Consider the following 19,220-nt stretch of genomic DNA (forward strand, 5'->3'; position numbering starts at 1 on the left):
CTCCCACCCAGGCCCTCTGTGGCGGGCCCCACAGCTCCGGGCTGGCAGGAATCACTATGCAGCACCGACCCATAATGGAAGCATTTCCTCTGCGTGACGCTAACTTCCCTTCTTAGAACAAAACCGTTTTCTTTTTTCTTTTATTGCAAGAGGGGCTCTTGGTGTTTTTTACTTTTTTTGTATATATCACAGCACATGACTTTTCCACTTTTAATTTTGTTTAGAAGGAATTAGCTTTTGTTTTATCCCAATGGTGACAGTTTACAATCTCTAATTAATATAGGGTTAGTCCAGTTACAGCACCTGCACCTTGATCACCATCTCCGTTTTTGCACAAATTCACTGAGTCATCAAACACTGAAGCTTCCTGCTGGTTGTAAAGAAATTGGTTGTAAAGAAACCTTCAGCTATAGAAGAAAAAGCACAGAGTGAATTTTCACAAAAAGCAGGGAATTATAAACTCATTGTAGACACAAATATCAAGACACAGGAGTTTTCCCTGTTTTTACTTAATAGTAAGGAGATTATTGGTGACTGAATTGTTTATTTGCATTGCAATTTAAAAGAATAGTATCCAAGATGAAGGGGTAGTTTTTGTCTTTGCTAATTAATATTGTCCATATTTTAATAAATCATATGAACGAAATGCATATTTTCAGCATACCAGTGAGATTTATTTTGTGGCCCACACACACTGAAATCGTCATATTGTGGGAATATTATAGCTGGTAACCAGCTGATCGTGACTTTTATTACAGGAGCGGCTAGGACGATCGTGGTGGTTAGCTGTAGTGACACAAACAGTGGTCAGTGATGTGCAGTGAAATAAATTATATATTATTATACTGTGCCCAGTCTATTAGAAATTATTTGATCAATGCCTCATTTCATTAAGATATCACAAAGATGTTGATAGTATTTTTTTACTTTATTATTTAAATCATAACTAACAATATTTTTAAAAACTTATTTTCATTGCTATCCTGTCAAATATTCCAAAATCAGCCAAGTCCAGCTCTAGGTGTATATAACTACGTGTGTGACAGCAGTGATTTTCCCTCGTCCAGAGCTTGAAATGGAAGTGAGAGCGGCTCAGTGGCTAGTTGCGCATGATTCTGTGATGACCACTTGCCTTCGGTGATGAGTGAAAGATGCCCTCTCTGAATGGACACCCTGGTGTCTTCTGCGGCTGCCCCGTTCTTGCGGTCACACGTGTGAGCCAACTCATTTCATCAGGTTCCTTACCTGGCGGGTAGATCAAAGGGAGGGTTCTTAACTCGTTACACTGTATATAGCGATACGTTTGGTAAAATAGACAAAATTGGAATGCCTGCTTCGTCTGGCATCCAGCATGTGAATGTGATTATTATTTGGCTGTGTGGTCTCTATATTCATTAGGTGACGTGCAAGTGCACCTACCACTGACTAATGTGTGCTAATACCCTAACAACACACCTGAGGTTAAAGAAAAGAATTCTTGTCTGAAAAGTGGAAAACCGAATAAAATTGATTTCAAAATAAAAAATACAGTACTTGGAAATATATCTTCTTTCTGACTACATGTTGCATGTTGCGTTGGTGATTTGATGGTGTGTTCTTTTTCTTTTCTTTTTTTCTTTTTTACCCCAAATCCCTCTGGAAAATCCGATGAACAAATACAAATTGTTGGATTAAAGATTGTATAAATTGATCTGAACATATATGAGCATTGTATAAAAAAATGCTTGTAAATCTGTCTTGAGTTTTACTCTATGTAAAAATATGTCTTGGTTTTGTGATTGTACACAAGATGTATCTTGATAACTTATGTAAATTGTGCTGTATAATGGCTGTTTCCCAGCCTTAATAATAAATATTCAAAATATAAACTTTGACATCTTGAGTTTATCAAGATTTCCAGGCCAGGCATAAGTGTATGTTTTTATTAGTGCATGTTTGCACCTCTTGCTAATGTGCAACTCAGGCAATGAAATAGAAAAAAGGAGAAGGTTGGTGCGCATTTGGGGTTTCCTATGAAGAGGTTAGAGGAGATTCCCGCCAGTGTTTGTAAATTTCTCAGCAGGGGTAACAAGGCATCTGCTAGTGTGAGGAAGAAGAAGAAGCTGACAGGATGAGCCATTTGAAGACAGTGGAGAGGTTTGGAGTAGTCTTGGCGAAGACAGGAAGAGCCTGATGACCAGGGACGGCAGCAGCCACCTGCCTTTGCTGTCACCTGTGGTCCCACGGCCTGTAACCCTAAGCAGAGAAAGGACAAGGTGAATTTTAGCTACAGAGACCCTACCTAGCACAGGCTGAAGAAGAACCAATGTGTGAGGGACTGCAGGGCACAGGCAAAGTTGCACTTAAACTCTGGACCATCGGCTCTGTCATAAAGAGGGAGGTGAGAGAGGTAAAGCCTGGTGAACTGAGTGTAGAAAGGTGTTCACAAGTTAACAAGATTGTAGACTAGCTGGCTCCTGGGACCAATTTGAAAAGCTATGGTGAAGCGCGGGTCGGGTCAGAGGTAGCTGGAGCTGACCAGTGGGCTAAGCGGAAAGGTAAGGCCGAGGCAGCACTGTGAATGGGCCCATGTGGCCGGAGTAAGAGTCCTTCACTTACCTTGGAAACGCTGGGGTTTCCCGGATACAGAGCACCATGGGAACGGGCTGGACAGAGGTCGCTAAGCTGTTAGGGTCAGATTGCACTGCGCGCCATCAGTTCCGATTCTTTATATAATGACCTTGCAATAGAATAAGTGAAATGATTCAACAAGGGAAATATCTGCTTCTCTTTTCCCTCTGCCAGTTAAAATTCTGCAAATAGAACAGTTGTGGACACACTGAAGTCTTCAACCTCCAGAATTAAAAAGAAAAGGTCTCTCTACTTCACATTTTGAAAAACAAAAGAGATGACTATTTTCCTCAATATGCTCAGCAATGCACCTGAGCACTGGAGAAAAAGATACCTGAGCCCGAGATAACGATTATTAGCAAAACTGGCCCATTTTCTTTCCATTCCGGGTGTGATATTTCATTCTGCTCATACTGACCCCAGCGTTCAAGGGTGTCTGCTTCTCGTGGGAAAGTCTGTTTTGGAGACAGGTTGTACTCTGTGGAGCTGGAGATTTCCACTTAGAGTTTTGCTCTGTCTGAATCTCAAGGTGCTCGCTCTTGCGGTTAGTGAAGTAAATCCTCAGTGGTTCAGGCCCTTCCTCCGCCGGGCTGCACACACTGGAAGGAAAGTAACCCACCCGGGGCTGTGCCACTGGCCCGGCTGCTAGGGCTTGTGGGTGGGCAGAACCGCGGCTGCCTAGAGCATGAAACGCAGTCCTGCTTCACCCGCACCCTAACCACTTCCCGGGACTCTGCAGCTGCACCGCCGACGCTTCTGTCTCTCTCCTTCCGCGCATCCTCCACACAGCCGCCGGGGATCTACCTCAGGTGTGTATCTGACTCTCATGCGTCCCCGCCAGAAACCACTCGGGGTTCTCGTGCCCAGAACCCTGGGAGAACCTGGGCTTCATCCCGGACAGCAGCTTCTCTATCCTTCATCCTCCCAACCCAGGGCATTCAGAAAACCCTCCTTCCTCCTTTCTCTCCTTCCGCGCATCCTCCACACAGCCGCCGGGGATCTACCTCAGGTGTGTATCTGACTCTCATGCGTCCCCGCCAGAAACCACTCGGGGTTCTCGTGCCCAGAACCCTGGGAGAACCTGGGCTTCATCCCGGACAGCAGCTTCTCTATCCTTCATCCTCCCAACCCAGGGCATTCAGAAAACCCTCCTTCCTCCTTTCTCCATCCCCTCCCCCTCTCCCTCCCCACTGCCTATCTCGGGCACACACACATGAGCGTGGACACCCATATTTTCCACTGCAGCTAGAAAATCCTGATCTATCCCTCTCTACCCGTGTGTTTCACCCACAGTTTGAAGTGTTTCAGAGGCGTGACCCTCTTTCTATTTTTTTTTAATAAAGACCCAGAATCTCTGACTGACCCCCACCTCCCGCCTCAGCCTCATGTCACAGGGCACACCCCGGAGCTTGTCTGCCTGCTGCAGGCCGAGCTCCACACCCTCTGGGTCCATCGCTTCTCACCCGTGGGTCCCTGTCCGGGAAGGGCCTCCTGGGTGATCACCAGCACGCCTGTGGTCCTCTGGGTGTATCATCCTGACACCTACTGTAAACCGTGCTTATTTTCCTTGTGATCACTCTACTCATGCAAGATGATAAACTTCACAAGTGCAAGAGTGAAAAGCTCTTTTCTTGCCACTGTATCTGGAATGGAATAGACACTCGATACCTATCATATGAGTTAAAGAGTTATTGCTTCTCAAATGCTTTTAATCCAGAGGAAAAGCGGGGAACATCTTCATGATAGGCTAATTTTCTTCCAATGAAAACTAATTTAAAATGGTGTATTTTAGAGCAATAGACCCAGATACATCCCCAAGTAGAATGAGTTCTGTGTGTTTGAGGAAGGAAGGGAGGGAGGGATGGAGGGAGGGGAGAGAAAGAAGAAGAAGAAGAAAGGGACAAGAACGGCACAGAGAAGGAAAGCACACACTTGAAATTCAGGGTCTACGCAGATCGAATCCTCTGCTCCCCATGAACGTCGCCCTTCTCTCACCGTTGACACCAGCACGGTGGCACAGAAGCCAGACTGCGAACCTCCCGGAGAAGGCCCAGGGCACTGCTTTCAGGGGCGATCACGCTGCAGAAGCACAGCTCTGGGGACCTGGAGGGTGAGTCCTGGGCATCCGGGAGACACCACTCAGGGTCACTGAAGGAGAGCAGAGCCTCAGCGCTGGGAGACGCCTGTGAGGACCTGGCCAAGCAGAAAGGAGCCTGGAGGCCGAGTCGGAGGCCGTGGAGGCCTCCACTGAAGCCACTGAGCTCCCACCCTCTGCGTTCCATCTCCAACACGCGCGCGTGCGCACACACGCTCCTTCCCTCGGTGCTTTCCTTGAGAAAGAAAAAAAGATGAAGCTCAAAGGAGCCCGAGGCCAGGAGAAACACAGAGGAGGTGGAATTTCACCATCCAGAGCCTTCTCAGGGACTGGCTCCAGTGCAGAGTTGCTGCTGGGTGCACGGTGAGAGGACGGCTGGGAAGGGGACCCGGCTGAGAGGGCAGGAGCAATGGCGAACACGTGAGTCCCAGAGTCCTGGAGAGCAGAGCAAGGGAAAACTATTGTGACCGCATGGAAAACTCCTCTCCTGAAGCAACTGTCAAATTTTAGACAAATGGACCCTTTCCTGACATTTTTACAATTAAATATTTTGTCAGTGAATCTAATATAACATGATGTTATTGCACAAAACTATTTTAAATAGTAAAAATTATTCCACAGTAAAAGACTAAATTGGAGATATCCAGAGGGATAAGGTGAAAATTCTTCTCAGATAAGACTTTAACATCTGTAATCAGAGCATTGTTGCCCAAGTGATGAAGGCACCCACAGGAACCCGAGGAGGAAAACAGTTTAAACAAAATCGGCCTCAAACGCTGATAAGCTTGCAACCCTACAGATCTGACATTTAGAGCCTGAAAGAGGGTGGCTCTCCAAGACAGGTCTCTCGACCCTGAACAGAGCATATTAGAACCTCAGGTGTCAAGGACAAATGAAAGAACTGTGCTCGGTAAAGTCTGCAACCTGGGCTCAAGGAGGTAAGTGGTGCCCATAGGTGGAATAAGTTAATTGACATTTTCTAACAGAGCTTCACTACCAAGCTGAACAGTAGCTGGGACAGCTTAGTGATTTAGGGTCTTTATCAATTAGCTGTTGTTTTTCATACTTTTTAGCAATTAACACCACTTCTTCAAGTGTAATAGTGTTTTTTTTTTTGTTTTTTTTTGTTTTTTTTGTACCAGGAATCAAACTCAGGTCCTTCTGCTTCCCACGCAGGCTTGGTGCAGCTGAGCTACATCCCAGGCTCTCAAGTGTATTGTTTTGTTTGTTTGTTTTTCCCAGGCCATGAGTCTAGAAGATAAATGAAGAAAGCTCTGGGGACAGTGCAAAGACAAACCAGCAGGCACAGCAGGACCCTGCCTTCGCTCTGCCTTCTCCTGACACGGGGCGGTGAGGGCACAGGGCTGCGAGCTCCTGGGGGCATCGGGAACCCTGAGTGTGCAGGCAGGCAACGCGGACTCGCCCAGGGCACAGGCACGCAGGACTGGGGTCTGAGCTCCCAGGCCTGGATTGATGGGTCCTCCTGTGAAAATTCTGTGCAGCTTGCTAGTCATAATTATTTTATACCGCATGGTGCCTTAAAATTAATTTCAGCTGGTCAGTGCTGCTGAAGAAAACAAGCCAATTAATACTGAGGCCTACGGCTGAACCGATGGAGTTTTATGGGAGAGAAATAACTGGGTGCACCACCGACAGCACCCCGTCCACGAGCTTCACATTAACGGCAGGCAGGAGACATGGTGGATTTTTTATCATTTTTTTTGCATAATGAAGTTAAAGTAAGTACGACTGTCCTGAAATTGGTGCTGGCGTTGTTCCAAGACAGTCACACCATCATTTTAGAAATTGTCAGGACAGAAGAGGGGGTGGGAAGACGGGTTTCCATGAGACATGGCGGGGTTGCCCCAGCGTGATACCCAGACGCTACGGCCGCCTGACCCTAGGGGAGGAGCAGCTCGTGGGCCTTGTTCACCCATGGGACAGCTTCCGGCCAAGCATGGCTGGCAGTGGGCGGTGAGAATCGGATTTCCAAGCTTTATTTACAAGTTTAGGACTTCACTTACTCATTCCTCTATGTTTATTCGCTGATATCAATTCCTTGCCCATGTAATGAATAGTTCAAATTCACTGCCTCACTGGTATAAACAACTTTTACTCCCTTCCCCCGGAATCTGGTAAATTGTCTTTGCTCTGCAGCCATTGAGCCACTAGGTGGGGATAGAACTCTTTGAAAGTTAAAAACTTCTGGAACGTGTTTATTTCAGAATCTATACAAGCAAGTACAAACCATAAGTACAGCATAGTTTTGATCCACAATTTACTCCTCCATAGTACTAACAGCTGCAGAAATGTCCTAGTGTGAACAGGTTTCTCCTAAGCCATGTAAGTCTCCAGAACGGGGATGGCTTTGGAAGGACGAAGAGGCCACAGCTGTGATCACGGAGGCTCCTGTCCTGTGGGAGAGGCCGGCTACGATCGGCAAACACAAACCCGCTTCCCCCTCGCCGCCCTACCCTGACTCAGGTGTGATCTCTGTTCCCCTTTTACAGTGAAAACACCAGGCGTTCACCAGTGAAGGCATTTTCTCTAAATGAGGAGGCTTACAGAGGGATGTTTTATGCCGTTTAGAATCACCTACTTCCAGAACTATAGCTCTTAAGTGTGGGAAGCCAGCCATGGCCCACTGGCTTTTTGAAAGATAACATTTGTTCCTTTTTAAGGACTGCACGTGTTAAACTTGTTTTTGACCCTGCACGGGAGAAACTCGGACAGCCAAAGATCTGTAGGAGTCAGGTGCTTCCTGTTAAAGATCTGATGTTATCTGTAGGAGTCAGGTGTTGTAACCCCATTTTGTTAAGTTCCTCCACCTATTTGGGAATCATGATTATTAGTTGCAAGTGTTGTTAATTTGTTTTTCTTGAGCCTGCTTTCTCTTTCCAGTGTGAACCCTCGTTCTCGTGGAGCGGGTGTTGAGGTTACTATGGTAATCCTAGCCTATAATAGTTCGGTCTTTTCCTTTAAAAGGCTGATGCCTGCCTGCAATAAATGTCGCCTTGATCAGACTCTTGTCTTGGCGTCCTTCCTTTCTCTCTGCCCCATCTCCACCCCGCTGCTCTTTCAGGTTTGAGGCCCTGCTGGACAGTGCTCTGCGTCGCCGGCTCGAGACACTTAAGAGTTCAAAATCAAGAGTACACCATCAAAATGCTGCGAGTTCAGGCTGTGGGGCTCTGTAAGACTCCGGGCTGAGCTGGAGAAAAGGACACAGTCCCGAGTACTCTGCAAGCCCAGCAAAATATCCCGTGAGCTTCCTTCTCCTGCGCAGTGGAGCCACGTCGGGAGCAAACGCTCTGTCAGTTTAAGATTTAAGCTCCTAAGTGGCGTGACGGTGAGTATGAACTACTGATAATCAAAGGTGACCTAGCGTCAGTGGCCTTGTCAATTCTCGTGTGAAACCCTGACCCTGGCTCAGGAAAGCGTGTCACAGATCCCTGGCCCTGCAGCCTTGGCGTGAAGGATGAAAAACCACAAAGCATCGAGACCAAGGGACGGCAGGGGTGGAAAACACAGATCAGTACCTTGGGTCTGCAAGGTATCCGACAAAAACACGTTTCCCTTCTGCCTCGGCTTCCTGTCTCCATGACAGTCTCAAACGCTTCTAAGGGGATGAGAACGTCTGGCTATCTAATCATCCCTGTCACCCCCGGGATAGGAAATGATTGCGTAAGATAGCACTACACCAACGGGCTGACACAGCTGCATAACGAAATAGCACAGCTACCTTTCTTTTGGTCGTTGGGTGCCCGCGCATTAACTGCACTCCCATTTCCCCAGGGAAGTGGACCCTGAAGGACCGGCCCAGGGGTCGCGGGGAGGCGGGGCACTGCAGATCTCGCTCTCGAGTGTCCTGCCCTGGAGCCCAGCACCACGAGCAGCCAAGGACAAGAACGAGCATTCGAGAGCAGAGCCGCCTCGCTGTCAGGCTCGTCCCAGCAGCTGTCTCAGGGGAAAGACGGCACTGAGCGCGCGTCCCCCGCCACAGAGGACACGGTTTGGGGTGACCGGTGAGCACCCTGCAGCGTTTCCATTGCTACGAGAGGCGACGTGACAGCCTCACACCAACGACAAGCCCGGCTTTGCAGTCTGTGGCCCCTCTCAGGGGGCTCCCGCGTCCCAGGCAACCGGCCTTTAATCTTTCGTTGTGTTCGCATCACCACGTTTCCAGCACCACCAGTAATTTTTACTTCTTTCATACCGATTGGCAAATGGTAGTTTCTAGTTTTTACAAAGGGGGAAAAGTGTTATTTTCAATTACTTTTGCTTGTTGTACCAAGCATGGCCGCCAAGGGGCGCCAGGTGACCGGGCTTCCGAGGGTGGAGCGAGCGGCCTGTTCCCTGTGCATGGTTTTCCTCCACCTGATCTTCAGGTTCAGACCCGGTGTTCCAGCTGTGGAAGCTTTATTGCAAACCTGGATTTTTAGGCTAATTTTCCCCTTTGTCTTCGGATCCCTAGCAAGATGGCTTTGACCACATGGGGTTGGACGAACAAACACCATGGAGTCTCCCGCGGTCACGCGCTGTCTCTGCTGGTGGAAGTGATTTCCGGGGGATGCGGTCAGATCGCCCCGTGCTCTGGGGTGGGCTCTGGGACACCAGGCTGCCGCTCCTCTCCTGGCAGGACCTTCCTGACTCGGCTTCCTTGGGCAGGCCTGGGCAAGAGCAGTGAGCGCTGCAGACCCCGCTCCCACCTGGGGTCGCAAAGAGGTGAGGGTAGAAAAGTTACCTGCTGTAGATGGGCTGTCGTTTCCACACTGGAAATTTTCAGTAGCAACAGAAGAGAGCTGTTTAGCGCGGAACTCAGCCTCTCTGCCCACGAAGGGCTGTGAGAACTGCTTGGAAACCACGAGCAGAGCCGGGCAGGCTCCCTCGGCCTGAGCCAGGGCCAGCATGTCCCGGTCTGCTTTGTTCCCGGGAACCCTGAGCAGAAGAAAGGATGAGAAACCCGAGGGACACAGGACTAGAGATTAAATATGGGCCAAGGGCCGGGCCCGTCCTCCTTAGCAGAAGAGCAAAGACAATCTGAATAATGAGGACACCGGGCCGTGTTGTTCATCATTACCTTTGCGGGTAGCCGCGATGATGGCAGAGCAAGCAAGGGAGTGAAAGCCGCCCTAACTCCGGCCTGTGAGGCAACACTCAGAACTCACTGTTCAGTCACTATGTCCGGAAAACTCCGGGGAAAGCAAAGTAACTGGGCGACTGGGTCCAGGAGAAAGCACTGCCCTAGAAAAGAACTCCGAATCAAGGGACGCATCTTACTGACGCAGACGGCAGATCTCCAAGCCCATGTCACTCTTCCAAAACTGTCACCAGCCCGGCCCAGGCCCCGCCAGTCCGCAGCTCCTGAGCCTTAAAGACCCACAGTCCATGCTCACAGCCTCACAAACAGCCCCTGGGTTTCAAGACGTGACTGCTGCAGGACGAATAAGCCCAGTTTTGTCTGCTGACTGGCTCAGCATCTAGCACCACTACAAGTACAGGCACTGGGCGAAGTCGGGACAGTTTCTCACTACAGCAGCGGGAAGAGCGTGGAGAACGAAGAGTAAGACTTGGTCAGGGTTTGTGGGGCTGTAATCCTGGTGCTCTGGGAGGCTGAGGCAACTGGCCTGTGTGCTGTTGCATTTTATTTTAGTTTTTAAGTAAAACAATTTTATTGAGCTGAAAATGTGCACAACGCACAAAATCCACTGACCTAAAAGGCAAGATTCAGCAAGCTCCAGCACACCGACAGGGCTGCCCCTCCAACCCAGTTAGGCTGAGGTCACCGCTGTCACCCCCAATCAAGACACTCGGTCACTGCTGAGTTTTAAGAGATGACGTTTCAAGATTAAAAGTACAAAAATGCTCAGAGGAATAGCTTGGTGTGAAGGCCCAGGGGGTCCGGCCCCTAGTACCACACACACACACACACACGCACACGCAGAAAATATCTACCACCCAGTGCATTAGAACCTGTGTTCTGTGTTTCATGCCATGAGAGCCATGGGGTCAAGAAGTATGGAAAGGCTAGGATTCCACCGACTGACCACCACAGCACGGGCAAGTCCAAGAGAGAACTGCACCCAGAAGCGGAGATCGCATCTGTGACTTGGGCTGCAGCAGGTGCGGATTCTCCACTCTGGCACTCTCTGCTCTGGCCCAGGTCCACTGTGCTCGTCTCCGTTCTGGGCACCAGCAGTGGTGGTGTGAAGGCCAATGTCCCATGGGGGACAGGGCCAGTACCTTCGGCTTGTTAGAAACAGTCCTCCCAGAGGCAAAATCGGTTGATAAATCTGCACAGATTAACTCCTCTAGCGGTCCAGGAAGTCAGAATCGATAGCGTCTGTCCTTGAAGGGACCTTTGCATTACACCAGGTGGGGAAACCTGGTATCTTTGTGTGGAGACCCGTGCTTAGGGCATCTTGGGGTGCACACGCGGGTCCAGTGTGTAGGTGCGGAAGCAAAGTCAGTATCTTCTGCAACCCACCACCCGGGCAGCATGGCCTGCAAAGAAACAAGGGCAAAATCACCATAATCCCCACACAAGGCAAGAAACCACTGCCTGAATATGGAATCTCAAAAGAAAGCCGATCAACACCTTTAAATTTGCTTTAATTGTATTTTCTGGTTCTTCCAAATCAGCCAAAGGGTTGCTGGAGTTCCGCAAGGGATTCTGTGGAACATCGTCAGGGCCAGCGTTCATGCCCAAGGCAGGGCTGTCTTTGCTTCCTGTTTTCCTGTGGATTTAGATGATTTACAGCCCTGTAAGGAGAAAATTCAAGTGATCCTTGTCTTACGCTTGGCCAGCGTTTTGGTTTATACAGCATTAACTAGTTTAAACTGGTGATTTTATTGTAGGGGAGGAAAATCCATTTCCCCTGCCTGCCTAGTTTAAGGACAGGTTTATAAGATTGTTACTCCCTGTTACAGGTGCAAGGGGATCTTACAGAAGAGTCAGGCAGCCAGGTGAGGGGTGTTTGGCTGTTACCCTGGTGGGTAAACAAAGGAAAAGGTGTCTCAGATTTTGGGCAAGGGAGGTAAATTATGAAAGTCAAAGAGGGGAAGATGTGTGGTAAATAAGGATTGAATTGGCAGACAAGAGTCTCTGAAGTGGTAAGAGTTATTTCCGAACAAATGTAAATTCCCTTTAAAAATGTGGATTTCCTTTACAAAAAAACAGGTAAATTTATACTCCTTTGTGTGGCTGGGGAGATGTGAAGAGAGCCTTTCCTCCTTCCATCTTCCGCTTCCCATTGCCTTTCGCTTGAAATAACCCATTTGCCAAGGAGACCTAAAGGGAGTGATCAAAAATACAGTAAATAAAAATTGTGATAGTGCAAGACACATTACCATGAATCCTCCTAAATGGCAGTGTGCCTTTCAGTGTAACTTGAGACATTCGCCCTGTTGTTATGACACTGGGGTGTGTGGCACCTGCCGGCACCTCGTTATCCAGTTGTTACTTTGTCTCATCTAAGTACTTCTCCCTCCAGCTCCTCGGAAGCACCCTTTCTGTCTTCCAGGTCCTCGCATTAGTTAGTGGGTTAAACCTTTGACGTCCACTTACTTCGTGGTCCAATGTTACTGGGGTCCGGTGCTGTGGGCTCCTGCTGGAGATTCTTTTCTGGAGTTTGTTGTCCTGGACAAAGACCTGGACAGGTGTAAAAGGTAGTGAGATCTTACATTTATTGGAAGTAGGAAAAGAAGAATGCCCTGCAGAGTGAGAGCAGCCCCTGAGAAAGAGAGAGAAGAGGTCATGAGGTCTAAGGCCGAGGGCTTTCATATCCCCCACTCCTGCCAGACTCAGACCTAGGCCGTCCTCCCGAAAGTCTGCTTGATCTCCCACCAGAACAGCTGAATGTAGCAATTCTTTTTGTTTGTTTGTTTTGTTTGTTGTTGTTTGGTACTGGGGATCAAACTCGGGACCTTGTGCTTGCAAAGCAGGCAGAAGAACCAGTGAGCTAAATCCCCGGCCCCTTGAATGTAGCAATTTCTGGTTGGTCCCAGCTGCAGGCCTTGGGAACTGTTTTTCTGTGCAGTCTTGGATCTCTGTGATTGACAGGCCACACCCACTAGCCCAGCCTGTTGGCCACGCCCTAATCTCCTGCCTCATTAGGACAGTTATATGCTGAAATTCTGGACCATTATGCTGTGACTCCACCAACATCTTAGGGTCTGTGCCTTCATTGAGGCATTCATGTGTTTAGAGGAGAGAAGGTTTTTGGTTTACTGAATACTGCAGTAAAAAGAAACTGGACTTAGATTAAGAATTTTCCTAAAAGCAAATGGATTCTGGTGTGATGTGAAAGTCAACTGAAAACCCAGGTTTTAAAAATTTCTCTCGTCCAAAGACATTTTTATGGAACGCGACAGCTGGAAAGCCATATATAGGACTAGATATTCAAATACTATGGTTACCACATGCTTGGAACAAAATATTCAGTTACCTGAAATAAAACTGAAAAATGTTTAACTGCTCTAAACTTTATTATAATACTCAATCACCTTTATGGATGTCAAAAATTATGTATAACTCTAATGTAAAGTAGGTAGTTAACATAGCAATATCTCCCATTACATATTTATTGACCATTTTTATTACTGTAATACCCAGATATTAAAATTTCAATAAGAAAATGTAACAAAATGTGAGTTATTTTTAGAAAAAGGAGCACAGCAGGTCAAAATAGGGCCACATATATGAATCACAATATTTATATCACAGTTGCAGAATTATGGACTTGTAGAAGAGGAGAGAGTGTCACACAATCTGGCAGAAGACCATAAAAGCCTGGCCGACATGAGCTCATCTTGATGGTGGTGAACATCAGAAAGGAGAGCAGACACAGACATGCCATAGAAGAGCCTCGAAAACTGATCTGTGATTGAGATCATTTAGCATTTCTTAAGTACAAATCCACGCCGTCATAAGCACGGAGATCCTGGCCCGATGAGCAGTGACAGAGGAGACAAAGAAGGGGCAGCCCTTCCCGGCTGTGAGCAGAGCTGAAGGAGACCGGAAATGTCTCTTGTCCGCCGTCCCAAGTTCTAATCTGGGCCCCACTGGCGCAAGACAGATGAATGCAGGAAACGCAGTCACCTGGCGTGAGCTTTAGGGACGGCGCCTCCTACGATGTGGTTCCGAGCTGGGATTGCTGGCAGCAGAGCTGGCGATGTGGATCGTGGAGGAGAAGAGCTATGGGCAAGGCAGCGAGGCCAGGCAGGCCGCAGCGCTCCCTGCGGCGCTGGCCCTGCCTCCCAGGAAGGCCGGAAGGTCCCCTCTGCTCCTCAGGTTCCTTCAGCTTCAGATGTTCGCTGTCAAGTGCCGTGTTTTGGGTTGCCGCGTTTAAAATGCCATACATTCTGACCATATTTATATAGTCACACTAAGAAATAGTTATTAAATAAAGAAAAATTCAATAGCTATATTTATTTTATGACTTTTTCTCTAGAAATCCTCATTTGAAGGAATGATTACTTACCATAAATTAACATGCACACATTCCTGTTTCTGTATAAAAGGGTTTCATCTGATGGGTGAGTCCTAGGTTCAAATGTCTCCAGCAGATTCACCCTGGAGGCTGGGCATGTGGCTCAGTTAGAGCGCTTGCTCAACACAGGCAAGACCCGGGTTCAAGCCCCAGGACTGGAAAATCCAAACACAGAGCCCAGAATATCATCCCATGCTGAACTTCCAAGCTTCCAGAACCACGAGCTGAGTAAACCTCTATTTTTTGTAAGTGACCCAAAGGGTCCTCTTTAGTTGGCAAAGGTAGCAGAGTAAGACAGCAGCCGCCGAGTGTCCTCACTCACGGGGAACGAGAGTCCTCCCAGGCCTCAGCCTTCGCCCATTGTCTCTGGGACCTTCTCCATTCTGGAAGTTATTCTCATATCAGTTTATGGTAAGAAATAAACATAAAATAAGTCTTTGTACAACTTGGTTACTAAGAAACTATTAATTCTAGCGTAAATTATATTCTGATAAACCTGTAGATACAAAATACTAATAAAGTATCAAACACTTTGAATAGTTTGTACGTTTTTGCTAGGCTTTGAAATAACATATTCAACAACTAATATTTGGCATAATAGATTTTCATGAATATAAATGTCACATTATGAAGATTACAAACACATTTAGAATACTAGTTAATGATTACTGAACTTTACAGGGAATTTGGGATTATATAAATTTGATAAGATAATGATATTTAGCTGTAAAATACTCTTCAATGCTCTTATACTATTTTCATCCTTTTTCTGGTGTCTTGAATAATATTCCATGAAAACATTTGCTCATAAATCTGAGTTACAACAGAAATAACATTCCCAGTGAAAGGAAGATATGGGATGAATATGTATTAACCCCAAATTCATTTTCCAAAGTTCACGTGGGATGTTTACTTCATGAGTGAAAGGTCAAAAGTAAACTGTGTTTAGAATCAGAACCACAAAGTTTACAAAGGGGGAAATGTGAATATCCCTTAATTCAGCTGCAGTCTGACTTTTTAAGTCCACTCAAACAAATAAAGAGCAAGGTAGAGTTCAAGAACAAATGTAAACCCTTTACACCTACGCTAACCCTAACACTCTAGAGTTCATTTTGTGTAGCTTCTCATGGGCGTCCTTGGGCTAGGGCTCCCACTTGATGGTCGAGCACTTGCTCAGCAGGTGTGTGGCCTTGGGTTCAGTGGAGATGTTGAAAAGAATTTGCAGTCTTTCTCAAAGTGATCCAGTTTCTATCCACATTATATTCTTGTCATAATACAGTAATGCCTTGGTTCGTGAACACTTCAGTTGGCAAACAATTCAGTTCACAAAAGGGGCCGGCAGAATTTTGCTTCTGTTCACAAAGTTTGCATCGGTGACAAACTCAATCACGAGGATCTTCCCCATATGAAAAAGTGCAGCCATCTTACTGCCAATCCTAAAATACATTAAGTTCATACACTAAGAAACTACTGCATTGTTACACACCATTGTCAAGTATTCTTTGACCCAACTTCTAGCAGTCTTCTAAGAACCAACTTACTGGTCCATTCACTTCTCTGTGACATTGTCTCCTAGTTAATTAATGTCCACCAGCATTCATCTTCACATAAACAAATTACCACCAGCATTGCTTGGACTTCTCTGTCTTCTACTTACTGGCAATCACCAAGGCTTTCTGAGCCTCAGGGGCACACGTGGACAAATGGACTTCTCAATTCACAAGGAATTAGACCAGTAATTGACCTGAAGTAATATTTTTCAACCTGCTTTGGAAAATGTAATGCTGTATAAATATAAGATATTGTAACCAACCCAACTCACTATTGAGGAAATCCTAGCCATTTCCTCCCGACTTGAATTTCACCTGTCTTGCTGGGGCCGCTGTGCCTTATCTGTTAGCAGTGACTCTTCATGGAGTCCCAGGGTGGGCCTTCACTTGGGACTAACAAGAGACCACCCTAGCCACTCACCTTGGCTGACCAAGAGGAGACTAGTGGTTGTCAAGTCAGAGAGGAGTTTTGGTCTCAGTGTGGCCATGTTGGGAAGAAACAGGGAGACCATGAGCCCCGTCTTCAGCGTGCTGACAAGAGCTTTGGAATTCCAAAGAGTAAGACAAGGATAGGGGCAGAAGGTGTGCCTGGCCCTGCAGGCCTGGTCACACTGTGGTCTGGTTGATCAGCAGCTCAGGTCCAGTTCTGCTGGCACTGAAGTCATTACTGCGTGAGGCGGAACCATGATTGTCGCCTTTGGGTGGGGAGCCTTGTTTCTGTCATAGGTACCAGTCCACTGGTCTTGCTGTTCTGGAATTTGAGAGAAGTTAGAAGGAAGAAGTGACTCAGAGTGAGAGAAAACAGGCCGAGGCACAGCATAGAGGCAGTTCAGACAAGGGCTCGGCCCTCCTTCAGGACCAGTGCGCAAAAAACTGTACCTAAAACAACTTTTCGCAAAGTCAGTGAGAGTCTATAAAGATCTGGGAGTGGCAATATTGCAAACAAAAATATGCATATAAGTTTATTTTGGAAATTTTATGTAAAATTTATGGAACTAATTTGTTAAAGAAAAAGTCGAGAAGAAGAGGTAAATGATTTGGTTGGCATGAAAGCCTACAAGAAATAAAGGTGGTAAAAGCAACACACAGCAGCCTTACTGACTGCTGCAGAAGGAAATACACTTTCCCTGTGGATGGCAAACCCTCTAAAAGAAAATGATGACTCAAGACAGCCGAATTGGGCACAGTTTTCCTGTGAAATATCAAAAGAGAGCCCTGCTGTGAAGCCAGTGCTCGTCAGGTGAGACTTCCCATGGAAAATCTTGGGTCCCATAGGAAGGTGGTAATCCTCCACTTGGCAGTTATTTTGCTCATTATAAATTCATCACACACACATACACTTCTCCGAGAATGGTTACTGCCAAACAAACTCCAAGTCCCACCACCTGACAGTGGAGTCTTGAAGTCTGTGCATGCTGAAGATCAGCCCTGGTCTTAGTGGGAAACAAGACTTCACTGAAGGACAAACTAAACTGCACAGCGCCAACTCGAGAAGAAGGCACAGAGGTAATGCTATGTCAACACACATAAGAATGTACAGGAGAGCTGCCATCTTTATTCCACTATTAGGTCAAAGATCTTTCCAGAAATTTACTCAGCTGTGTTCCACATTTTGGCCTTGGTGTTTTAATATGACAATATTAATTATAACAAGTTAATTTAAGAAATATTTATTATGTAACAAGTTGACTGGCCTAACTTAAATGCTAAAAATGCAGAGGTAAATGAAGCACTATTCAGCCCCAGAGTTGGCATTTAGTTGGTTTGTTTGTTTGTTTGAAGACAGGTTCTCACTCTTGTAGTTCAGACTGACCTGGAACTCACCATGTAGTCCAGGCTGGTCTCAAACTCTCAGCAATCCTCCTGCCTCAGCTTCCCCAGTGCTGGTATTACAGGCGTGTCCATGGAAGTGCTTCTTCTATCTAAAAATTGAAATTTGATTTATGGGGGAGGTGCCGGATTTTGAACCCAGAGTCCTATATACGTAGCCCCAAGTTTCTAAGTTTCCCAGGTTCGGCTCAAATTTGAGATCCTCCTGCAAGAGCTTTCCGCGGTGCTAGGCATGTGCTACATGCCTTCCTTCCTTTTTATCCTTTAACCTCAAAGTAGCTTGTGTATAGCAACAGGATCCTACTTACATACGTAATCTTTTTTTTTTGATGATTTAAAATTCATTTTATTATAGAATACATACAGTTGCCACTATTTGCAAATCCCTATTTTAATAAATTTTTAACAAATTCATTTTAAAGTGTGATTCACATAAGTGATTTATCTTCAAGTCATTTTTATGCTGTCACTGTCACTGTCTTCAAAGATTTTTGAAAATTATAAGCATACTTTATATTAGGATTTAGACTAATATTAGTACATATGTAATCTTACTAAGGGGGAAAGCTCCTGCGGATCTTCTCCATATAGCATTGTGAACCTTCCAGTGAGGCTCCCAATCCACACAGAGGCTTGGGTCTAAAGCTGTTTAACACCAAAAGAGAAGCAGTGAAAGACATCTTGTTCCCCCTGGCAGAATGTGAATTCTCTCCTAATGGAAACCATGCTTTTGATTGCACAGTACTTGGTGAATTCATGTAAGGACACCTTTTTGAAAAGGATGGTACGGGAAGCTGCTTAGAAAGTACTGCTCATAGTGACCATGGTCCTTATCAGAAACATGGTTCTCTGATTCCCACTGTTCAACATGAAATTTTTAATGTTAAGTGATTTGGTTTGCACTGTTCTGCTATACTTTATTGAAAGTCCTTTATAAATTAGTTCACCCGCTTAATTGTAATTTGCAGTGCAGGTTTTCAGAGTGTGCTGCTGAAATCAAAACTCAGCAAGAGTGAGAGAAATGAATCAGCTATTCTCAATCCAAAGCTAAGGCATACTTTTCCTTAAAAAAAAAATTATCCTTTTAATTAAGCTTTATCTTTATCTAGACAGAGGCTTCATTTGTCACTGGCTTTATATTCTCTTGAACCACTTAAAAATTTGCTAGAAACTATGCAAAAATCTCAGCCATCTTTTGTTCTTTTTTGGTACTGGGGACCGAACTCAGGACCTTGCATTTGCAAGACAGGTATGGCGCCACTGATCTAAATCCCCAGCCCATCTTTCTAAAAAATTTTTAAAATTGTTATCTGTTTTCTAGGTGGCAGTTCTGGAGAGTGTACAGGGAGACAATTGTTACTACTTAACTCTGTGATTTTTTAAAATCATTTTCCCACATAGGCCAAGTGAGGGTTTCAGCAGAAGAGTTGGATGTCTTGAATTTGTACACTTATTGTTACCATGGGAGTGTTTTAAACTAGGTATTTAAACTCTCATAAACCATGAAAGCATATCCAGCAATGTTCCTATAATACATCACTCATTATATGGACATTCTACTTCAGATTGGACACTTATTGTGCTTTTTTTGCTAATTATCACTAATCCCAGCAATACTTTTTTCTACTTAACCCTACGTTTTCTTCC

At 46.0% G+C, this 19,220-nt stretch overlaps 1 long non-coding RNA gene across 1 annotated transcript; it reads right to left on the bottom strand.

Moving 5' to 3' along the window:
• Positions 1-1,175: 1,175 nt before the first annotated feature.
• LOC117283492 lies at positions 1,176-3,346 on the bottom strand. Its single transcript, XR_004514477.1, has 3 exons — positions 3,029-3,346; positions 2,599-2,719; positions 1,176-1,245 (listed from the first exon to the last, which is right to left on the bottom strand). It is a non-coding gene; the product is annotated as an uncharacterized LOC117283492 (long non-coding RNA).
• Positions 3,347-19,220: the final 15,874 nt, after the last annotated feature.

The sequence above is a fragment of the Fukomys damarensis genome, unplaced genomic scaffold (assembly GCF_012274545.1).
Source record: "Fukomys damarensis isolate Sample0158 unplaced genomic scaffold, DMR_v1.0_HiC HiC_scaffold_4, whole genome shotgun sequence".
Classification (NCBI taxonomy): domain Eukaryota; kingdom Metazoa; phylum Chordata; class Mammalia; order Rodentia; family Bathyergidae; genus Fukomys; species Fukomys damarensis.